The sequence below is a fragment of the Furipterus horrens genome, unplaced genomic scaffold, assembly GCF_987537825.1.
Source record: "Furipterus horrens unplaced genomic scaffold, mFurHor1.1.pri manual_scaffold_10, whole genome shotgun sequence".
Classification (NCBI taxonomy): domain Eukaryota; kingdom Metazoa; phylum Chordata; class Mammalia; order Chiroptera; family Furipteridae; genus Furipterus; species Furipterus horrens.
In genome coordinates this window covers 19037662-19060868 of record NW_028327180.1, presented here as the reverse complement: position 1 = coordinate 19060868, position 23207 = coordinate 19037662, and the positions used below count along the sequence as shown (strand labels likewise).

Sequence of the window (23207 nt, the reverse complement as noted above, 5' to 3'; positions counted from 1 at the left end):
AAAACTTTTTAAACCTCTGTACTAGGAGAATTAAGTTTTCCACTCTGACTTTACTGTTCTAAAAGTCAATGCTTAAAAATAATTCCTTAATTTTATAACCATAGAAAATATAAATTTCTTTCAGAAACTAAATACAGTTAATCAATAAAAGAACATCAATTATGGTTGGTAAAAATTTTTCTTGCTCCAATTGCATGTGGTTTAAAAAAGTATATGGCTACAAAATGAGAATTTCATATTTGTAAAGAATCTTAAAAATAATGTTTTCCCTTATTAAAAAAAAAAACTTTATAGAGTAAATACACTAAACAATTTATTCCACTTTTCACAGAGAACGGGTGCCTCTCTTTCCGCGCAAACACTTAACAATAGTGCCCAGCAAAAGAAAGGCCTTGACAGAAATCTATGTTAGGGACAGAATCAATACCTAACAATATATGTCCTAATGTTTAGACCTGAATCTAGCTGCTACCCCTGACCCTGCACTGCACAGGACTACCAAATTAGACCAAACAACTAAAATAAGTGTGCGCGCGCACATGTGTGCATGTTTAATCTATAGTTCTGAACCTACTGCCAAGAACATTAATTTAGGGGATTATTATAGGCTGTCATACCACTAAAAGCAAGTGTTAATGCAAATAGTTTTGTGGTCTAGTCTCTACTTCCATAAAATATAAAAAAGCTTATTAAAATATATCTCACAGACTTAATTTTGAGCAAATGAAGCCAGACACAATGTGTACATACTATATGATTCAATTAAAAAAGAAATTAATGAGTTATGACGACTGTAGGCAGAATAGTGGTTACCTTGGGGTTGGGAAATATTATACTCAGTCTTGACTTTGAGAGTGGGACTTCCAGTTTTCATTTCCTAACAAATAAAAATCCAAACAGACTGAAAAATCAACAAATATTCTTGGATTCAAAAGCCAGAGGAGGACACAGGAGCCAACAGCTGGCCCCAAAAGTGGAGAAACAGGCAAATACAAAGAGTCGTGGTTCCCAGGGCGAAGCCTCACCAGTGGCAAGCCCCTCTGGAACCAGTGCTTGGGCAGGGAAACCTGAGGAATTGCTAGAGGCTCCGAGTGGCCGACTCAGAGTTACAAACTCCAGGGGGAATAAGGAGGACCCCACAACATTGCGAGTTTTACCTCCAGAAGCTGGACCAGGTAATCAGAGTAAATACTGGAGAAAAATCCCCTCATCCTTCCAGCAGCGGAGGAGGAAAAGAACTACTTTGAAACACACAAGCACTCTGTTCTTAACAAGGCCTACTCCGCAGGAGAAACCAGAGCCTAACCTGCTTGGGTATAATCTGTGCCTAACTGACCCGAGGAAGGGAATTACCCAAATCCAGTACACTCTGGCCATCCTGACACACATAAGAGGGAGCAGAGGAAAAACCTGAGAAACAACAACTGTGAAGTTCACAGTACAGCCGCACAGGCTCGTTAAAGACTGAGACGTAATCATAGGGCTATATAAGGCTTCCTCCCTCCCGCACATCACCGAGACATTGCTAAAAGCCTATTTGCAGCAGTTCCTTTTACGCAATATATAATGTCTGGCTTTCAAGACAGAATTACCAGGCTTTCCAAAGGCAAAAAAAGACGACGACGACGATGACGACACAGAGCAAGCATCACAGCCAGACACGGCAAGGATGTACAAATTATTAGATCATGAATTAAAAATAATTGTAATTTATTTTACAATTATAAAATAATGGAGATGAAGTAGACAGCATGCATAAACACACAGATGGGCGATGTGAGCAGAGTTATAGAAATTCTAAGAAAGAACAAAAAGAAATGTTAGCGATCAAAATCACTGTAACAGAAATGAAGCATGCCTTTGGTTATTAGTAGACTGAATAATGACTTTGGGGTAGGCAAACATTTCTTGGATAGGACACGAAAAGCACAAGCCATAAAACAGAAACACTGATAATATGGACTTTATCAAAAGTAGAAAGTTCTCTTAAAAAGACACTATTTAAAAAATTAAAAGGCAAGCCTCAGACTGGGAGAAAATAAATGTGATACATAAATGTATCCAACAAATGACTGATATTCCAAAAATATAAGTAAGTCTTACAATTCAGTAAGAAAACAAACAACCCAAATAAAATATGGCCAAAATTTTAACAGGCACTTCATAAAAGAAAACATATGAATGGCAAGTAAATACATGACAAGATGTTCAACATCACTAATCATCAAGGAAATGCAATTTAAAACCACAATAAAGTACAAAAATATTCCCATGACAATGGCTGAAGTTTAAAAAATTGGCAATACTAAGTGCTGATAAAAAGTAACTGGAACATGCATACACTGCTAGAGAGAATGTAAACCGGAGAACTGTTTACAATTTCCTATAAAAGTATATAATGACCATATGATTCAGCCATTCTACACCTAAGCATTCACCAGAGAAATGAAAACAAATGCTCTGATGCGACCCGGATATGTGTATTCATAGCAGCTTTACTCAAAAGAGCCCAAAACTAAAAAATAAACAGGTTAATGGATAAACAAATTGTGGTACATACATATAATGAAATATTTCTCAGCCATAAAAAGGAATGAATTACTGATGTATGCAACAACTGTTGCTTAATCTCAAAACATTATGCTGAACTAAAAAAGCGGACACAAAAAATACATATTATCTCATTCTACCTACATAGAACTCCAGAACATACAAAACTAATCTACCATGACAGATCGGCTATTGTCTGGGGCGAGGGGTTCGTTAGAGGAGGATTCACTGAAAGAGGCACAAGAAACTTTAGGATGATGAAAACATTCTGTATCTCAACTGTGACATGGTTTCCCAAGTATATGCATTGTGAAAACTCATTGGACTGTTTTTTAAAATGGGGACCTTTCATCATATGAAAATTTTACCTCAATAAACTGTTGACCATCGATATTTTTTAAGGGTAAACTTCCACCCTATCAGCCTTAATGGCAGAGGATCTATTTTTTCTTCAAGCCCCCCAATTCACCCCAGAGACCATACTAGTCTGGTTGGGGGAGGTGGTATAACCCTGATTATAGTGCCCACATACAAGAAGGAATTAACTTGCAGCTCTGTAACTCAGTAGCAAAGGGAGTTTGTCATTTTCCAAAATATATCTCCATGACAAAAATAAATTAGACCAATACCCCTTCACTATAAAAATTACTATAGCCCTGGCCCGGTGGGGCTATAAAAAAAAATCCCAGTTACTCAGATCCAGTATCCCTCATCCTAGATCTTTTTTAAAAAAAAATTCTAGTGTATTTTTCCATTACCATTTAGTCCCCTTATACCCCACTCCCCAGCAGTCACCACAATGTTGTCCACGTCCATGAGTCCTTTTTCCTTTTGCTCAGTCCCTCCACTCTCTAACCTCCCCCTGCCTTCGCTGCCATCCTGCTCTCTATCTATGAGTCTCTCTATTTTGCTTGATAGTTCATTTTTTTCATTAGATTCCACATATTAGTGAAATCCTAGATCTTTAAAACAGCAAAAGAGAAATGCCTCTTTTTGGTTTGCCAAGTCAGGCTTTAGCCAAGTATGACATCTATCTTAATTTTTGGCTGCCCAGTCACAGCCCCCTTCCAATGCTGGGGAAAGCCTCCCCAAGATGTGGCTGGGGCAAGGCAGAGCCTGTATCTTATTACATAAAAGCTTAAAATATCAGATAATCAAGCAACTTCTCAATATTATAATAGCTACAATATGGCTCGTAAACTACTTACAATCTGACTTCTACCTATTCCTCCAACTGCTTCTCATAGCATACTCTCCCCTAATTCTCTCCATACTGATTAATCAGGCAACCAAATGTCTATTAACTTCATCTTCACCATCAATGCACAGGGACTCTTCTCCCTGTCAACTCATCTCCTAGTTTATATCCTTTTCTGTAACTGCCCAAGACTCTGGCACTACTTATGTTTTTCAAATCCTGAAAATATACCTTGACATAATATTTTAAAAGGCTTTACTTTTGACGGTCAGCATTTGTAGGTGAATACCCTGTGGAAAATAAAAGATGTAACATTAACAAAATTTGATCCAAACACTAAAAAGCTATCTTAATAAGTTAAGGTATATGGAACTATTAATGGTAAAGCCCAATTTCTAAAATGCTTAGAAAACAAGATAGAAACTTTCCAGAAAAGATGTAGAACAATTTGTCTTAGCATTAATTAGACTTCTGAAATTGTACGAGGCATTATATTTTCTAAAACACATTTAACCTTGCTCTTTAACATATTACTCAGCAAACAAAAATAAAGCGGTATAATAATAAGCTTAAAGTTTATCCAATTGTTTCTTAAATCTACCATTTAACAAAAGTTATTTGATAATTTATTAAAAAATACAGTGAAATGTTTCCAATGCTCAGTTTACTGGTTGTATATATTCAATGGGTATTTTGTTCTGCTATCAAATAGTAGTTATATTTTCTTCTAAATTAAAGAACTAAATTCTTAATTTCAGTCAATTCTAGACAAAAGAACAGTGAAAAAAGTAAACAGTGTGAAAGAAGAAAAGAAAGAAGTCAAAAATATTCCACTCTAATTGTTATAATTATGGCTTTAGACAATGAAGGTCGCAGTACTTAGTGGACTAATTATGCACGTCAACTGAGGCTATATTTTGTTCCAATACCAAAAGCACAAATGCCTTCTCTGTCAGATGAAATTATTTAGATTTTTCTTTGCCTACAAAAAGAGAGAACAATTCTACTGAACTCATAATTCAAATACTTTTTGAAATTTCCTTCTGTATTAGTAAAATATGACCTTCTTTAAAAATGGTTAATGTATTTATTACAAAGTGTTAATTCAACATGGCTCAAAAGTATTATGTGAACAAGCCTACTGCATGGAACCTGAGGACGAACCAAGGTAGCAGGAGACATGAATTTAAGGACCAGCCTCCTGCCGCTTTATATAACTTCATAGAAGTCACTTTACTTTCCTACGTTTCAATCTCCTCATTTATAAAATAAGATTATTAACCTCATCTATATATCATACAGCTATTATAAGAATCAAATATGAAACTGCTTGGAAAACTAAAAATGCTGTATGAGGATGTTGTAATTAAGAGTACATTAATTTCAGCTCGGGCCCAACAGGACAAATAATGGAGCAGTTCCATCAACACTAGTATTAACCAGTCCAACTACTCTTCCTAACTTTGTCATTATGGGTACCCTAACTACACTTTTCTAAAACAGACCAGTATTAACACAGAGCTGAAATACAGTTACAAATGCTATCGTCTGTAGCCTTGTTCTTTTTTTTTTTTTTTTCTTTGATCTATCTTGGCAATTTTACGATTTTAAAAGGAAGATAACCCTCAAACCTACTGTATTATTATAAAGGAATGGATAAAGCAAATGTGGTAAAATCCAGATAATGATTAAATTTCAACGATGAGTGCATGGGAATCCATTTACTATTTAACTTTCATTTCATGTTGCAGATTTTTCTTAACAAGTACTTAAATTTTATTAGTGTCAACATCTAATTTGTCTTATTTTTCAACCACGTGCTGCCTGAATATTACATTTCAAATCTCCCAGCTTCCTCGACAACCACCCATCATCCTCACTTCCATGTGAAGCCAATCTTAGCTGCCACCTACCACTGGACCCGCATTTCCTTCCATTCTTTCCTCAATGGCATTTGGTTCCAGCCACAGACCCCTCGCCGCTCTTCCTTCCAGATCTTATTTTTGCCCTTGATGCTTCCTCTTTCTTGAAGTTCCTTACTCCCAGATTTTCATGTGACTCTCCCCTCATCTCATTCAGGTTTTTGCTCAAACATCATCTAGGAGGGGAAGCCTGATATAAATGAGCACCCTTCAACACACTCTAGCCCCTTACTGTGCTTACGAGTAGTAAGGACTACTCAATTAATGAACAGAGAAAAGAAAGAGGGGAACAATCACCATGAAGCAAACGTCACAGTAATAACTGTTGCAGACAAGATCCACTGATGATACTAAAATAAGAGGGCAAAAGGTTGAGGACAAGCTAGGTTTATACAATATAATTCCCAAGCATCCCCCACAAGGTACTTATCTACTGAAAAGGAGAGATGGCAGATGAAGAAACTCAGAGCTCACAGTGAAGAAACTCAACAGATCCCACTTAACCAAGTGATAAGTAATCACCAGGAGGAAGACATGTCAACATCGTAATCCCCTTGACACACTGTGTATGGTATTCTTGCAAAAACTGTGTAAGCACAGTCCAATCATAAGAAAACATTTGACAAACTAAAATTGAAGAACATTTTACAAAATAACCGATCAATACTCCTCAAAGGTGTCATGGTCATGAAAGATAAGAAAACTGTGAGAAACTTATAGTTTAAGAGAGATTACAGAGAAATAACCTAAATTCAATGAGGATTCCTAGATAGAATCCTAAAACGACTACAGGACAGTTAGTTGAAAATTTGATGAAATTCTAATAAGGTTTATTGTTTAACGATAATATTGTACCAATGTTTCCCATTCTTGACAACTTTATAATTATATAATCATATTTCCTATTCTTAATAATTATGGTTATGTAAGATGTTAGCATTAGGGGAAGAGGGTGAGAAATATAAGGTTACTTTCTGTACTATTTTTGCAAGTCTAAAATGGGGGTTTTAAAAAAGGACTTTAGAAAACAATAAGGAGTTCTACGCAAAGGCAGAGAAATTCCCCTTAGAAGGGGGAGATCTCTTCTGCTGAGGGAAGAAAAGGAGGAAGGAACTGTGGAGAGCGCAAAAAGTGGGATGGAAAACAAGAAAGTTAAGGCAGTTCATTTTTGTTGTCTTCTACTTTCTTGTGAAATAGAAGTTATCATCTGCTTCCCTGTATTAAACAATTGTACCAATTAGGAAAACATATCATTATCATCCAGCTCAAGAAAAGACCAAATAACCCCAGGCAGACAGAGAAACAGGGAACTGAATTTCTGAGAATTACGGAGATAAGTACTCAATCTGTGTTTTATTCATTTTCTTTAAAGGCCCTACCTGCTTCGCATTTATTTTTTATAAGTTTGTTCATAACTTTGATAACATACATGGGGAATGACAAGACTTAAAAAGTTAATAACATAATTTGTGTTGTTTAAAATGTTTTCTTATCTTTACATAAATTCAGTCATTAAAAAAAAAGTTCTGAAAACAGAATGATAAATCACATTACAAAACTACCATTAATGTTTGGGCCTCACAGATTCATCTTTACTGGAGGCTAAAGATGCTTTAAGTGACCTCTGGGATGCTACTTCTTTAAACCAGCCAGGGGTATTTATTTACTAATGAATGTAGGAACCAATAACCTATAAAGTCAGTTACTAATTAGCAGTTGTAAAAAATGCATAAATAATAGCATCACCTGAAGCTTATCATTTTTCCAACTGTTTGGAGTTGTGTTGTTTTGATTTTATAATCAAAATCACATTCTGATTTCTACAAACTAAACAGACTATAGATATTTAGAATTTAACCAGAAATAAATGAGGAAGTATTCTAAACCCTAAAATTCTTAAATGCATTAAGCGTATTCCTAAGACCCAGGTATGAGATTTGCCAGGATCCTAGGAGTTAAGAGAAAAAAAAAAGACTCCATGGATACCAGAAACAAAAAACTGCATTTTGAATCTTCATGATACCAATGAGTTAGAAGTTTAATACTAAGAGATCTATATATGGGATGAGTGTTGTTGATCAGATCATAAGTTTTTCAAATTAAGGGACTCACATGTTACAAGGGTCTAAAATGGCATGTTCAAAACACCGGAAGGCAAATATAAACAGGGCAGAAAGAGAAAGGATAAACATGGTACATCATACTGGAACAAGAGTTTACACTCTTTATTAAAATAAGTATGCTATTATAAAATCTAAAGTAAAATTCACTTAAATAAAAACACATATATCTTCTATGAAATATCTTGAATTTTTATGATAAAATGAGTCTCCAAAGAAACATCTGAAGAGTTCTTTTGGGGGTTCTTCAATAAAAAGGTTGGAGAAGTGCTAAAAATATATGGGACTAAGGGGTTCTGTCAAGGACAAAGGCTAAGGTGGTAAATACAAACTTGGGATGTCTTTGATCTGAACTTGCTTACTGGTTACCAGGCTAAGATTAAAGAAAGTGCTCTATTTTTTTCATTCTTAATGGAACCTACTGAAATATGTCTATCTTTTCTCACTCACGAATAAATAGGAAGAGAATGGTTAAGACTTGTTTTAATTTCGTAATTCAAGCTGAACTCACTTGTTTATAGTAAAAAGAAATCTAGAATTAAAACACACAGTGTCTACAGTAAATGTTTAGAGTTGAAAAATAATTTTGTTTTTTATGATGGTAGTTTTCTTAAAATAGGAATAAAATTCATTTTCCCTGTCCAATGCAAATGATACTGAACTGAAATGGTTTACCACACAGTATGTTGAAAGTACATTACATTTCCTTTCTTAAGTAGAATACTCAAATAAAAAGAAAACAAAGATCATTTACATTACGGTGCTGTCTTTATGTCAACAACTATTTGGTATCTGCAAAAGCCATTTCACTGGACACCTAATAAGTCCTTTAGATAGTGATAAATTAAGTTCAGGTTGCTCATTAAGATAAACACATCAGTCTAGACAATACAAAAGTAGAAAGTTTTAGCAAAATATAGATAATTCTCATTTAAATCTAGAAATGGCAAACAACTTAAAAATCAATTTAACAGATAATCAACTAATTCTCATCCCCACCATCATACCCAACTTTTAATCAAGTACTAAATTAGCTGTTGGGAGACGTCTCTTTATTTTTCCCACTCAGACAGATTGTGTTACAGAGACACTAATGAGAAGTAAAAGGATAAGACTCTCAAAACTAAATTACTCCCTGAAAGAAAACTAGCTGTAAATAAACTCTGAATTATTCAGTGCACTGTGTCCTCATTCTTCATAGATGGCGAGCTAAATTCCAGAACATTAGCAGTGAAGCCAAACAAGAACTAGGAGAACTGGAGAATTACTTCAATTCTGTTACTAAATTCCCAAAACTGCCTAAAACCCCTCAATATTCATAGGTAATTTTTTCAATGGAAAAAAACTCAAAGCAAATAACCTAAGAATATAGCTTTATATAGATAGTTACATATAGAATTATTAATAGATATGTGTACATAAGTTAGTTTCTATTTCCTGGCAGCAACCCCAACAATAATAAGCATATGCTGTATAGTGCTAAGATCTTGGTTTCTTATACCATCCTTCAATAAAGGGAACCAGGGCTCCTTGAACAAGTGGTTGATTCTAGGACTGGGGCAAGAAATATACAAGATGAGCCTGGAGGATCTTGTAGCACCAGAAAGTAAAACTGTGGTTACAAGAACCATCTCCAAGAGTTCCAGGTGGCCAAAGCTGGAACAGTTTGAGCAACAAAAAAAAGTAGTATTGGGTTACAACTCAAAGTATAAAATAAATATCCATGAGGCAATACACACACACAAATGTGCGCGCGCACACACACACACACACACACACACACACAAATGACTAATGACTAATTTAGTAAGTGGAGGGGGAAGAGGCAAATCTCCTTTGCAGAAGTCGTCGGCAGCCGTCCGTCTCGAGAGACGATGGTGTAGCTTCTTAAGAGTCTATCTGCACCGCCGAGAATGGCTGTGCAGTCCGACTCGGGAGTGACATGGTATCTGTCTCCTCCCGTGTTGAATCGACATCTTGCGATGACGCTGGAGTGTCCTCTCCAGTGAAGCTGAAGCTACAGAGCCTGGGCAGGGTGATATGGAGGGTCTGCTGTTGCCCATGCAGCAGACCCCCCCTCTCTTCGCAGCTGAAGGGTCCAAGGGAAAGACGGAGTCAATACAGCTTGGCTTCAGGTGCGCCGCAGGAGTTGCCGGTGTTGACTACAATGTCAAACCGCCTTAGGGACTCCGGCTCCGGATTTTCTGTCGGGGTTTACTCCCTTAGCCTTTCCCCTGAAGAGGTATGCCGCAAGGCAGCGGAGGTTTTTTGGAGTCAGAGTTTTCCTTCTCTGATGTACCCTGACTGGAAGATCGAACCAGCGACACTTAGCTCGCAGGCCGACGCTCAATCCACTGAGCCAAACCAGCCAGGGCATTTTGCAGAAGTATTCATAAAAATTTATGTACTACTCCACTGTTAAGGAAGTGGAACATAACTCCCCTCTCCTTAAGTGTGCATTTTCCTATAGTGACTTTCTTATTAGAACCATAATATGCAAAAAGAGGAGGGGGAAAGTAACTTTACAATGGACAAACCTGACAAACAATATTCCAAGCCAAGTGATCAAGTTTAGAATCAACAGTGCTAAGGCATTCTGACAGTATATACTCTTGATATATTTGAATGGCACTTTACCTCTGTCGTCTTCCTCCTGAAAACATATTGGCCAGTCTAATCACGAGAAAAACATCAGATAAATTCCAACTAAGGAATAGTCTACAAAATACCTGTCCAATAATCCTCAGAACTATCAACCTGTCATCAAAAGCAAGGCATCTGAGAAACAAGGCGTCTCAAAACGAAGAGGACATGTGACAACAAAATGGACTGTGTTATCTGGGATGGGGTCCTGAAATAGGAACATTAGGAGAAAACTGAGGCAATCTGAACATGTTAGTGAATAATAATGTATAAATATTGGTTCATGAATTGTGACAAATGTACCATACCAAAGTAATATGTTAGTAATAGGGGAAACTGGGCTTGAGGTATGTAGGAATCTCTACACTGTCTCTGTAATAATTCTGTAAATCTAAAACTGTTCTAAAATATGAGTTTACTACAAAATAATCTAAGATACTGTGCTAATTTTATAACTATTGTTTTCAATAATGTAAATTTATATTATTAAAATACTAATGTGCTTTCATGCACTTGAAAAAACGTTTGGCAGTTTTACTATTACATTAACTACTATATTTATAAATATTAATATTCAAAATCCTATATTATAAAAATCCATGAACTGAAATCTTTAATAATATCAACTTGGAAATTCAATTAATATTTAGATGTCAGGCACTGAGCAAGGTTTTAGGAATTCAACAATGGGCCAAAAAAGAAAATAAGATGTGGTTCCTGTCCTCATGAAGTCTGGAGACAGTGGAAGAGAAAGACAATCATATAATCAGACAAACAAATGCAAGTTGGAACTGTGGTAAATGTAAGATGTTACTGCCTAATCTGGAAGTTTAGAGTATTCCCTAAGGAAGCAAAGCTTCATTTGGGGTGTGAAGGGGTGGCTAGGAGCCAACAAGTGAAGGTAAAGAGAGTGGTCCAGACAGGGAGAAAAGCATGTGCAAGGAAAAGCCTTGCAATGGTGAGGAGGAGCAACCCAAGTCCAAGGACTAAACCAAGGCCAGCTTGGCTGAAGTGCAGAGTTAAACAGAACACGGTAAAAGATGAGGCTAGAGGACTAAGCTTTGTTAAGAAATTTCATTTTTACCCTAGAAGCAATGTGAAGCCATAGAAAGATGGGGAAAGAGGAGTAGAGCGTGTCAATCAGGTGTGTGTTTGAAAATAAGCCATTGTGCCTTCAGGATGGATAATGGATTAGAGAGGGGCCCAAAGAGAAGTAGGTAGACAAGAATTCAGGCTACTGTAGGAATTTCAGGCAAGATGATAGTAACAAACTCAAGTGGTAGCAGTAGAAATGGGAAGAAATAGACAGATTCAAGATTAATAAAACCTGACAGACTGGATATATCAGGGAGAGAGTTATTAAGGACCACTCCTAGTTTTCTGAATTTTACAACTGAAAAGATAATGGAGCCTATTCACTGAAATAAGGAACAAAGAACAAGGGCCAACATTTGGGTTTTTTGGTTTTTTTTTTTGAGGGGTGAGGAGTGAGAGGGAAATCAGTTTAGTTTTAGACATACTGTATTTGAGATAACCTCTAATATATTCAAGAGGATGCCAACTAGAAAGCAAGATAATATAGGTCTAGAGCTCAACGGGGACAGAAAACACTAATGCTCTCAGAAAAGCTGACATCTATATCCTAGAAAAGCAGCTAACTATAACCCCCAAATATCCAAGAAAAATATCAGACTTTGACCATCTGTATTTAGTTAAAACAAAAAGCTGAGAGAAAACATGGCAATATTTTATCAGCTAAAACAAAAACTGCTAGACACAGAGATTTTTAAAATCTTGGTTCAATAGTATAGTAATTATGTCACTACATAACTGGGCAGTGTTTTAAAAGTTTTAGCAGGCCTGGCTGAAGTTACTGTCAATGATCCATACCCGCACTGCCCAGTGAAGTAGCCACTAGCTACATGTGGCTACTGAGCACGTGAAATGTGCCTGGTGTGACTAAGGAACTGAGTTTTCAAATCCTATTGTTAACTAATTGAAAGAGCCATATGGTATCTAGGTTTAGTGCTTCCTAGTATATTTCAAATTCCCAACAACTACCTTGGGAGTTTACTAAAAGCAGGTGTAGGGGCTGAAGGGATTAGAGAAGTAGAAATTTTCATTCCATCTGCTTTATTCTATTATTTGAGCTTTTCTTTCAAGAATATATATTATTCATATAATTAATGTGCCATATAGAAAAAATTAAGAAATACAGAAAGAGAAAAATAAAAATCTGTTAACCTACCTTTAAGAAATAATCTACAGTTAACATTAGCCACATATAAAGAGGATCTAGAGTGTAAGCCTTTGTTAGGACCTGTGGCACCACTGACCCAAGTTACTCTCTTTGGATTTTAGCACATTTCTCTTCTACTGCATGCCCATCCTTGAACACCTTGGAAGTCTTATTAGACAGTCATCATCTCCAGAATTCTACCTCAAAGCAGACACTTATCAGTCCACTTGCCTGTCTTCCTTCATCATCACCCTCTTGTCAGCAATGTCACACACTTTAATTAGAATCCAATCTCTACTGTGCAATGTCCTAAAATCATTTAGTCACTATAGTGAAAAGAATACATGCTTTGGGGGTCAAACTTCAGTTATCAAGTCTTGCAGTTCTCCTTTTACTACTTGAGTGATCTTGGACTAAGTATTCCTGCTGGTTGCTGTATCTGTTTTTTCATTTGTTAACAGAAAATAAGAATTCCTAATACACACATAGTATTTATAAAGCATAATGCCTAGCCAGAGTAGCACTCAATACATGACAGCTATTATGAACTTCTATGTATCTAGAGCTGCCCTAGATGCTGAAGGTAACACTCTGAAACAAAGCTGATAGGATCCTGGCCATTCCGGAGGTCATGGGCCACTGCTTAACCCCACAAGGACTCTTTCCCCCTAGTTTTGAATACCTGACCCATCCCTTATTAGGTGTGTGACCTCATACAAAGAACTTGATCTAAAGTCTCAATTTCTGCATTTCTAACATGGTAATATTATCTGTTCTACCTACTTGACATAACTGGAATAAAAATAAAATGAGAATATATGTCAAAGTGCTTTGTAAATCATTATATGCTGAATAAACAAAAGGTATTAAACAAAGAGTAACATATTCCTCTTCTCTAGGGCAAAGTTTTCCTTCTAATCAGTTGCCAAGAATGGATTACAGATGTGCTGAAATATTGATCCACTTTCCCCACCCCTCTCAGTTTTCAGCGAGCCAGGGAGGGCCTGCCTATATAGTCTGTCATACAAATATAATCATTTTTCATGTGTGCCATGATGCAGAAAAGTTTGGAAAATTTGTTCTAAAACACTATCTCATGCTAGCAGAAATGAGTTGGCTAACTTAACTGATTTAATGATTTGGGATCCACCATCAAACTCTGCTGTTCTTATGATCCTGCTCCAAAGACCATGTGTCAGTTTCCCAAAGGATAAAAGAGGATCAAACCTGAACATCAGAGCTCTTAGCCCAATGCTCTCATAGATATATAAAAATAAAACAAAATAAACTCTTTAGTGAGAATATGGCAAAGATATTGCCACATTTTCGCAAAAGATTTGCACAATTTCCAGCAACACCTGTCTATAACCATCCTAAGGCAAAGGTTTAGAAGTAATGGAGGAGAGGGGACTAATAATAAGATAGAGGGAAGAAGGAGAAAACAAATAAAGGAAAGAAAATATACACTTTTGTTTAGTAGAGAACAGCTGAGTCTCTGCAAGAGCTCTTCAGCGACTCCCATGACTGCCTAACAGTATTTTTCATACACGCTAGAACTAATGCTGCTGCATATCTGACTTTTAGACTGACACAGTCCCTAAGTCATCATCTTCCATATTATGTGCAACTACTTTCCCAGTCTGTACATAATATTGTTAGTCCTTCATCTATAGCCATTATTATCTTAAATTCTCTGTTGAATTTATTCCTTCCACCATCCCGAATTTATTCCTTACTCTATCCCAAATTTATCATTCTGGGACATACTTATACCTCTAGACTCTCACAATGCTGATTTTATTTATTACCTAAAAATCCTCATTTTCACATGTTCTACTCCTCACTGTCATAATATCCACACACAAATTTATCTCCATCCCCATGGGAATAGTCTATCAAATAACACTCCAAGTTTATTTATTTTTGTCCTACTTTTTGGTATGAGTTCAACCAGGTGTTCATTCACTGTAGATTAGTAAGGGAAAAGATCTTATTTTCTTAATGTCCAATAAAATATCAGGTGAGATACCCACAACTCAGGCCAAAAAAGATGTAAAGAAAATATGAGAGAAGCAGTCTAGAGCAGTAGCTAAGAGCTCACACACTGGAGTGAGACAGCATAGGCTGGCTCCACCGTGTAATTCTGAGCAGATTACTTTAGCTTCAGTTAATCATTTAGTTTCATTAGTAATCATTCAGTTTATTCATCTGTAAAAATCGCAGTTTTAGTTGCCTTATGAGGTTGCTGTGAAGTTTAGATGAGATAATCATATAAAGCATTCAGCATAATGCCTGGTACCCAGTAAGCGAATGACTGTTAATTGTTGTTACGGTGTTAGCTATAATCTATCTTCTCAGTTCGTCATTGCATTACAAGGAAACTAATATAGCATAATTTACTCTTTGCAAAGTTATTTTTTCTGCTCCTTGTCAAGTGAGGATACTAGAGAGAAACTATTTTATTTTGTGAGCAGAAGAAACTGGTTACTCCATATGAACTATGATAAGCTATGTAGGTCTCTTCAAGTTCTAACATTCTATGAAACAAATGTAAAACATTTAGAACTTTAATCTTTCATCAACAAACACTCCATAACCAAATCAGTAAGTTCGAATATGCACTCTAAACTTATATTAAGTTTGGAAAGACACTAACTTATTCAAAAGAGAGAACAAGCATTAATATACCTAATATGGAACTGTGGGAAAGGGGGTGTTATAATCGTCGTCGTCGTCGGCAGCCGTCCGTCTGGAGAGACGATGGTGTAGCTTCTTAAGAGTCTATCTGCACCGCCGAGAATGGTTGTGCAGTCCGACTCGGGAGTGACACGGTATCTGTCTCCTCCCGTGTTGAATCGACATCTTGCGATGACGCTGGAGTGTCCTCTCCAGTGAAGCTGAAGCTACAGAGCCTGGGCAGGGTGATATGGAGGGTCTGCTGTTGCCCATGCAGCAGACCCCCCCTCTCTTCGCAGCTGAAGGGTCCAAGGGAAAGACGGAGTCAATACAGCTTGGCTTCAGGTGTTATAATAAGCAGCAGCATACTGAAAACTTACAGACCACACTACTAAAACATCTTATTTGCCCGTCCTAGCAAAGCCAAAGTAGATGTCTAAAGTAAAAAACAAGAAAATGAGTGCAAAGTACAATAAGAATTTAATTTTTTTACACTGAATTGTACCTAGTAGGTTGCTGATATTTAATATGTATTTATTAAGTAATAAATACATTAAATTTATAAATCCACTGGATCTCCACAGCATTGGTCATAAACAGCTATCCCTAAAAAGAAACCTCAAAACCACAAATCAGGAACTAAAGTAGGCAATCTTACTTCCTTCTCTAGGTATAGGAAGGGATTTAGAAACACTGATGTTTTGAAGTAGTTGGAGAGATTTCAGTATAAAGCTATAATCTCTGTATTCTACTCTCCCCAAACAAGCTATCTACAATTTGAAAAATAAAAGCCCCACGAAAAATGTTTTTATTAACTTCAATGAGATACTAAGACGTGGTTATACATCTGGAGGTTATATATCATATATATGTATATATACTTTTTATATATTTACATACATACATACACTATCTGGAGATTACGTATCTCCTTTGAAAATTTGATAAAAAGAATGGACTCTTTCCCCATCCCCAAAATGCACTCAAACAAAACGGTGCACATAATTTCAGAGCTGGGGTTGAGTCACAGACATAACCCAAGATTAAGATAATTTATCAATTTAAAAAACAATGAAAGGCCTGACTCTTGTGGCTCAGTGGATTGAGTGTCAGCCTGCGAACCAAGTGTCGCTGGTTCGATTCCCAGTCAGGGCACGTGACTAGGTTGCACGTCAGGTCCCCAGTTGGGGGTGCAAGTGAGAGGCAACCACACAGTGATGTTTCTCTCCCTCTCTTTCTCCTTTCCCCACTCTCTAAAAATAAATAAATAAATAAACAAATAAATTATTATTATTTTTTTAAGAATGAAAGTGAGGTAGAGATTTTAACTCAGAAAATAAAGTAAGATTAGAAATACTTCCTAGTGTCAGACATGATGGCTGAGAGAGGGTGTTGGTCATAGTGAGCTAGGAAAACAGGACAAATGGAAAAAAAAGTGGGAATTAAAACAGTAATAACATACAGTGTATTGTAATCATTCTGGGACAGCAGCAATGAAATGGCCAATTCCTGCAGTCTTAACATGGGACTGATTTAAAGTAACCACTTCTGGTGCACATTTCCATGCCAATGAAGTTAAGTGGTAAACGTGAACACAGCCCTTGCAGGTGAAAGCACAAGTTTATGAAGTCTTGCAAACCTTCCATTTTTCCTTATCAAATAAGAAACAAGTTAGAGAAAGTATATATTTTAATTGATAACTAAGGGTCGGGAACAAGAATCCTAAAGGGGGCTTGGCTAAAGGATTGCAGGAAGTGTAAACTACACACCTTTTGATATCAAAGGGCTCGAAGGAGATAAGAACAAAAAAGTAATAATAAGGTAAAAAAAAAAAAAAGCATCTAGAAACTGTTCTTTAAAAAAAAAAAAAAAATCTGCTTCCTTTTCCTAGACATGTAAACAGTAGTAACCCGGCAAAGAGGAACGGACGAGGACACGCAGCACAACTTCCCTCCCGAGCTCGGGCACTCCTTGGACATTCCCACGAGCAGCCAGGCTTGGGACATTTCATAAGCAAGGCTCCTCCTCCGGCACTACTGCCCAGAGAACCTCCTGGAGCGTCTATCACTGCGGGGGAGAAGAAGCGGGGGATGCATGGCGAGGAGAGAAATAAAGGATGGACCGCAAACCTGAAGGTGGCCCACTCTGAAACTTCAATCGAGAAAGACCCGGATCCTGCAACCCCCTTTCCTACCCAATGCATGCAAAGCCAAGAGGGCGCCGCCCTGTAAGGGCCCGGCCTCCCTCTTCATCTAGTTATTTCGGGGGACATACTCAGGGGGGACAGGAGGAGCGAAGGGGCAGAAACCAAAGGTCGAACACTTGGGCAGATATGGCAGAGACTAAGGACAGAAGTGTCCTGTGCATGTTCAGAACCCCAAAGGCAACGTGTCCGCCACAGCCAACTCAGACTAGCCTTCCTCTGACTCTTGCCAGGTGGGCCAGGTCCGTCCTCACCTGTCTGCAGGGAAACCCGCAGCTCTCAAGTTGACGAAGATCCCTGCCGCGGATCTCCGGAATCGTTATCAACACTGGAAGAACTGAGCGGAAACGCGACCTGGGACTTTTCCTTCTTCCCCTCCCCCCACGCACCTCGGCTCCTCCGGGGCGGGGAGCTAACGCAGCTGTCACAGCCTCACACTGACCAACCGCCGAGGACACAGACCCCGGTCCTCCCAACCCGGCCTACGACACGAACTGCGGAGCCGGAAGTGAGGAAACCGGAAGTCACGCTGTCCTTAGCTCTGGACGTTCTCTCTCTCCCACAATCTCGCCAGGCTGGCCACGTCTCTATGGTGTCAGCGTACCTCCCACGAGACCCTTCCGCCCCTCTCCGGGAGGCGGGCCCCGCCCCTCTCACTGCGGCCCTAGCAACCACATCCGGGGCTCCGCTAGAGCCGTTGCCCGGGTAATTTTCTGGCTGCGGTGGGATCACAGAGGGGTGTGTACGCGGGTTCCAAGGCAGCTGCCAGAGCTGGGAGCTTGAGTGGTCGAAGGTCTCCAGAAGTCCTCAGCATCCTTCTTTCTCCCTTACACACCCAGCCTCACGCGTTGGGCATCTCCCCCAACAGACGGTGAGCCGGTGGCTGGAGGGTGGTAGTGGACGTAGCTCACCGCCACGCAAATCATCGGAGAACCAAAGCTTCTTTTTAGCTGCGGGAAAAGTACGGAGGTTGCTCCAGTCCCTCGGGGGTGGGAGGGTGGAGGGAATGCGGGGTTAGAGAGCAGCTGGGATGCAGGCGCCTCATCCCCGCCTCCTCAGGTCCTGGAGATCCCCCTTTAGCTACGTCACTCACGCCCACCCCTTTCAGAAGCCCAGACCACCCACGCCCCGCATCCCTGTGTTCTTGTTACTTGCTCTGTCTTGGCGATCACTTTCTGCTCTGCTCCCTCGCTGACAGTGGATCCCTGATACTTCTCTTCCCCGCTCCTCTTTATCCATACAACCAGTTTCTGCTTTCTTTGCTTGCCCGTTACTTAGGATCAACTGTTCTTTCTACAGAAACCGTTGAAGAGTCCCTTCTCTTAGAGCCCTTTGTAATTTCCAATGTTGAGGCCCCCAACTGCACTCCGGAGACTCACAGCTCCAGCACTTGATGGAGGGAATGTATGGCTCTGAAGTGGTGCTAGACATACCTGAGGCTCATCTACACACTGTACACACACAGTTGATTCGTCCATACACGTCTCCCTTCAACCTTCTGGACTGCTTTTCCTTGGACAGCCGTGGCAGCTCGTTTTTACCGCCATTGCACTTGAAGAAATGCGGAGGGTAACAGTGCGCTCCGTGAGGTTTTTCCTTCTTTAGACCATACTTCTCAACCGCCTTTCCTTGACACATTCGCTAGCAAGACATATTTAATAACTAAGTGCCCAAAGGCAGAGTCTGCCTCTACAGATTTCTAGGGAGTTTCAACACAGTGAACAGCATATCCCTGTGCAGATATATTCCCCATATCGGTGACTAGTAAATATCCATGACTCCACAAATGTTTCAAAGGTAAAATAACAATATTTATATTCTGAAATCTCCAAGATGCCTCCTCTGGCAAAAACAATACTGAAATCCCAAAACATAAATTTGTATATAAAGGGCCCTTAAATGGCTTTGTTCTTAAAACAGCATATATGCTAGTTTCCTCAAATTGTAACAAGTTCTGTAGCTTGCTGTGGACTTCTCTGTTCAAAGCCATCTTGTCAGTCTTCCCAATTATAAGAAAATGATCCCAATTAGAATGATTACTGCTCTTATTGTATAGAAACCGAATGGAATTTGGTAGCTAAGTATAAGTGTTCTTAAGTTCCAAAGGGCGACTTGGAGGAGGGGGTGCAATGCAGCGCCGGTGGGACAGAACGACGTGTATTTAGCTGTTTGAGCTGTCGCAGGCCTTAAGGATTCCTGCTAGCTGTCTTGAGTTTGGGGGCGTGTAGCTTCATTACAGTTAGTCTAACTGTTAGTCTGTTACACTCACAGGTTTTTCTTTATTAGAAAGGTAGATACTTGCTTTAGTTATTTATCCTTCGCTGGATGGTGTCCTTGGAAGCGGCTGATGATTTTGATAGAGATTCTGATGGACTTGGACACACTTGGAACTAATGCTAACTTCTGCGTGATGAAGGGGTTATTATTATTCATGTTAGGTGCTTTCTGTTAGTGTGATTCTGGCCTTGTGTATGATTAGTCCTCATACGTGGGGTTATGCTGTGCAAGGCTATATGCAGGATTAATCTTACCAATGATTTCTCCTGCTCCAAGGGAAATTAGAATGCAGGTTGGCTTGAAAACACTGGAAGCTATTTCAGCTGGTGATGGAAACAGTGAAATTCAATGCACTTTCTTTGGGAAATGTTTCATGCTACCCAAAGGACCTTATTTTAAAGCTAGCCCTGCTTAGATGGAAACTTTTTTCCTTTCTCTTTCTTTCCTCCCTCCTTTCTTCCTTTTTTCCTTCTTTCCTTTATTTCTTCCTTACCCCCTTCCTCATTCCTCTTTTTTCCTTCCTTCCCCTCCTTCCTCTTTCTTTCTTTTCCTTTCCTTGCCTTTTCTCTCTCCCCTCCCTCCCCTTCTTTTCTTCCTTCCTTCCTTCCTTCCTTTCCTCCCTCCTCTTTCTTTTTTCCCTTTTCTTTCCTCTCCTCTCCCCCTTCCTTCATTTCCTCCCTCCCTCCTCCCCTCTCCTCCTTTCCTCTCCTCCTCCTCCTTCTTTGCCTCTCTCCCCCATCCCGCCTAGAGCTTAGGGAATTCTACTTGCCCATTTTTAGGAAGAATAGATGATAACTACTTTTCTCTCTGTTGGCAATTGTTTGGAGAGATAAGAAAAAGGGAATAGCTGCCTGCCATATATACTAATTACAGGTGGATTTTCTACATATTTACTTTTATACTATTATTGGCTATTATTCAGCTTTCAAAAAATCAGGTACTATTTATGCATTTGGCTTGTGAGGAACTCTACCTTTCATGTATTTACCAGAAGAAAAAGAGGCAACAAGTTAAAAGATATTGTTATTATTCCTTTATGAGTGAAGTAACTTATCAATATTTCCTCAACAGAAAGAGAAAGGTGCTACCTTCAGATTTTTTTAGGGGAATTCTGGTAATGTAATAATGTCATCACTTTATTAATAGTTTCCTTCTCATGGAGAAATATTTAGTTACTGATTGCACAGTGTAACTCTCTGGAAACTAATTCTTTATTAGACGATGCTGATTAATGGAACACTTAAAGAATCCTATGGATAATGTAATTAGTAGACATTGTTTTAACTAAAAAGAGAAAAAAACTGAACTTATTCATAATTCCATTACCTAGAGTTAACATTCAACATTTTAGTTATTGTCTTTTTTCTATGTGTATATAGTTTTCTTAATTTACTTAACAAATCATTAGTGAGAATCTTCAGTCTGCTGAGCACACAGCACTGTAGGAATAGCCATGAGCCTCTGGCCTCATGGAACTTTCAGTACCTTGTATATTTGTTGGTATACAGTTTTGTATTTTGCTTTTTTCACCTCATATATTATTGAATTTTTCTCATATCATTAAACAATCTTTAATGGCTCTGTAGTATTTCAGCATATAGATTTTCCTTAATTTATTTATCTAATACTTTTGGTTGCGCATTTAGGTTATTTCCAGTCTTGTCTGTAATTATAAAACAATGAAAGGAATATTAGAGTGTGGTAGGATTCTAAGATGATTTCTGATGATCCTCACCTTGTGTAATTCCCTCCCCTGTAAACATGATAGGATATCATTCCCATGATTATGTTATATTACATACAAAAAGGATTTTGCCAATGTAATTAAAGTTACCAATCAATTGACTTGGAGTTCATCAAAAGGGTACTAGTCTGACCTGAACTGATTACACGGACCTTTTAAGAGCAGAGAGTTTTCTCCTGTTGGTGGCAGCAGAGGAAGTCAGAGAGATCGGGCAGGAGGAAAGTTCTCTATTGCTGAAATGAAGAAGCCTACAGGCAAGCACCTGGCAGAGGCCTCCAGGAGCTGAGAGCAGTCTGCTAACAGCAACAGAAAACCAGGGACTGCAGTCCTACAACCACAAAGAGTTGAAGTCTGCAAATAAACTGAATGAGCTTGGAAGCCAGTTATTCCCCAGAGCCTCCAGATAACAGTCCTGCATGACTGACATCTTGATTTCTGCCTTGTGAGACCCTAGCAGAGGAGACCCAGTTGAGCCCACCTGGACTTCTGACCCACAGAACTGTGAGATAATAAATGACTGTTGTTTTAAGCCACTAAATGTGTGATAATTTTGTTATGCAGCAATCAAAAATGAATACATCCGTAGGCTCGATTATTTTTATATCTATAATTATTTGGGGGGGATAAATCCTAGGTATGGACTTGCTGAATAAAAGTTATGCACATTTTTAAGGTTTTCATATCATATTGCTAATTTGCCCTACATAAGCTTGGTACCAATTTATATGCTTCCTAATAACCTATGTTACTGCATCCTGGCGAATACTAGATACTACTACTTTGACAGGCAAAAACGAAAACCAAAAAGGTATCTTCTGTTTTAAAAGAAGAGTTACATTTCTATTACCACCAGTAGAATTGACCATTGTTTTCTTTAGTTAGCTTTATTGTTCGCAAAGAGAAAATAGTCCCTAACATGTAGTACAGCATTTCTCTGCTGTAATATTTTCAAGGGGTAGAATGATTAATGAGCTTAAATGATAGAATGAGTAATTCTGAGAACTATTAGCTGCTGCCGTACTCCCAGATGTAATATTGTGGGAGAATGGAAACATCAACTTCATTGATTAGGCAGTAGGTGCCATGTTCTTTTCTAGGGAAGAAATCCTGCTTCTCCAATTTAGCATTAGGAATGTGATTATTTCAGAAATAAAGGTAGATTATATCTTACCAGGGAAAACTGTAGCTTTGACTACTGTTTTAGAAGGAAATATATACTATTACTTATGAGGAAAAAATAATATCTCCCTAACTAAACATATTACTTATCAATTCAATCAAGATAACCAGTAATCTATGATTATATTATTATATTGCTTTATTTGGGATGGTATAAGGGAGGAAATTTGAGTTATTTTTTCTGTACTTCTTGTAATTGAGATAATAGGGTTTCTTTCTGACAATTGAAATAAGGCAGAAGGGAAAAAGGAAGGACAAAAGAAGAAAGGAAAGAACAAAAGAAAAGTGAGAGTGAAGTTGGCAGATTGAAGAGTTTTGCTTGGTTTTGTCTTTCTTAAAAGGTAGTTCTTGCTACTTCAATTTCTAAAGGTTGGCATCTTACTAATAAGAGTAAGATATTCTTAAATTTTTATTTTGAAATAAGTATAGATTTATAGAAAATTGCACAAAAATGTA

The 23207-nt window shown here is 38.2% G+C and overlaps 1 protein-coding gene and 1 long non-coding RNA gene across 6 annotated transcripts in view; one reads left to right on the top strand and one right to left on the bottom strand.

Annotated features, from left to right (window-relative positions):
• ARFIP1 (ARF interacting protein 1) overlaps positions 1 to 18044 on the bottom strand; it is an 86056-nt gene extending 68012 nt beyond the window's left edge. For 3 of the 5 annotated variants that reach the window (XM_090288838.1, XM_090288835.1, XM_090288839.1), the window contains exon 1: positions 17806 to 17861. The gene's annotated coding sequence lies outside the window, so the exon portion shown is untranslated. Of the gene's footprint in view, positions 1 to 813; positions 878 to 17805; positions 17868 to 17940 lie in introns of those variants that run through there. The other 2 variants (XM_090288837.1, XM_090288836.1) reach the window with 2 other exon arrangements.
• A 72-nt stretch (positions 18045 to 18116) lies between these two features.
• LOC149999311 (uncharacterized) lies at positions 18117 to 22110 on the top strand. The gene is made up of 2 exons (XR_016513426.1): positions 18117 to 18422; positions 21733 to 22110. It is a non-coding gene; the product is annotated as an uncharacterized LOC149999311 (long non-coding RNA).
• Positions 22111 to 23207: the final 1097 nt, after the last annotated feature.